Here is a 1,591-nt window from a genome sequence, read left to right as displayed (position 1 = left end):
TCTCCTTCCAGCTCACCTCTCTGCCGACCACTTGTGTGTTATTGCGCTCCATTGTGGATCACTGTATAACACTGATGCATTCTGTTTTTTATGCATAGTCCACAACCCTTACAAATCTGTACAAACATATTTACATATTTCAATTTACAAGTTCATGAAAGCGAAAAACCACACACACTATGGACCGCACTATTTCTCACTCTTGTGAGATGCATAAAAGGAACACGAGACAAGGCTAATTTAACTTCTGTACTCATGTATATCTAACAATGAACATGATAAGTAACTTAATCCTAGAGTGTGCCTTAAGTAATGTAACAATTTCTAACTTAAGCAAGTAAAGGACAGAAGCGAATGTGGTTGTGTGGCTCTCTTTTATGACTAAGTTAAAGTAGATTAACACTGTTTGCCCGACCGAGACTCGAACTCGGGACCTTTGCCTTTCGCGGGCAAGTGCTCTACCAACTGAGCTACCGAAGCACGACTCACGCCCGGTACTCACAGCTTTACTTCTGCCAGTACCTCGTCTCCTACCTTCCAAACTTTACAGAAGCTCTCCTGCGAACCATGCAGAACTAGCACTCCCGAAAGAAAGGATATTGCGGAGACATGGCTTAGCCACAGCCTGGGGGATGTTTCCAGAATGAGATTTTCACTCTGCAGCGGAGTGTGCGCTGATATGAAACTTCCTGGCAGATTAAAACTGTGTGCCCGACCGAGACTCGAACTCGGGACCTTTGCCTTTCGCGGGCAAGTGCTCTACCAACTGAGCTACCGAAGCACGACTCACGCCCGGTACTCACAGCTTTACTTCTGCCAGTACCTCGTCTCCTACCTTCCAAACTTTACAGAAGCTCTCCTGCGAACCATGCAGAACTAGCACTCCCGAAAGAAAGGATATTGCGGAGACATGGCTTAGCCACAGCCTGGGGGATGTTTCCAGAATGAGATTTTCACTCTGCAGCGGAGTGTGCGCTGATATGAAACTTCCTGGCAGATTAAAACTGTGTGCCTGACCGAGACTCGAACTCGGGACCTTTGCCTTTCGCGGGCAAGTGCTCTACCAACTGAGCTACTGAAGCACGACTCACGCCCAGTACTCACAGCTTTACTTCTGACAATACCTCGTCTCCTACCTTCCAAACTTTACAGAAGCTCTCCTGCGAACCATGCAGAACTAGCACTCCCGAAAGAAAGGATATTGCGGAGACATGGCTTAGCCACAGCCTGGGTAGAGCACTTGCCCGCGAAAGGCAAGGGTCCCGAGTTCGAGTGTCGGTCGAGCACACAGTTTTAATCTGCCAGGAAGTTTCATATCAGCGCACACTCCGCTGCAGAGTGAAAATTTCATTCTGGAAACATCCCCCAGGCTGTGGCTAAGCCATGTATCCGCAATATCCTTTCTTTCGGGAGTGCTAGTTCTGCATGGTTCGCAGGAGAGCTTCTGTAAAGTTTGGAAGGTAGGAGACGAGGTACTGGCAGAAGTAAAGCTGTGAGTACCGGGCGTGAGTCGTGCTTCGGTAGCTCAGTTGGTAGAGCACTTGCCCGCGAAAGGCAAAGGTCCCGAGTTCGAGTCTCGGTCGGGCACACA

General features: G+C 48.7%; 1 non-coding gene across 1 annotated transcript; it reads right to left on the bottom strand.

Moving 5' to 3' along the window:
* Window positions 1-406: 406 nt before the first annotated feature.
* On the bottom strand, window positions 407-481 carry Trnas-cga. Its single transcript has one exon. It is a non-coding gene; the product is annotated as a tRNA-Ser (tRNA).
* Between the last annotated feature and the right edge of the window lie 1,110 nt (window positions 482-1,591).

This window comes from Schistocerca piceifrons, chromosome 1 (assembly GCF_021461385.2).
Source record: "Schistocerca piceifrons isolate TAMUIC-IGC-003096 chromosome 1, iqSchPice1.1, whole genome shotgun sequence".
NCBI classification, from domain to species: domain Eukaryota; kingdom Metazoa; phylum Arthropoda; class Insecta; order Orthoptera; family Acrididae; genus Schistocerca; species Schistocerca piceifrons.
The sequence above is the reverse complement of the archived record's forward strand: the minus strand, read 5'-3'. Positions and strand labels throughout refer to the sequence as shown.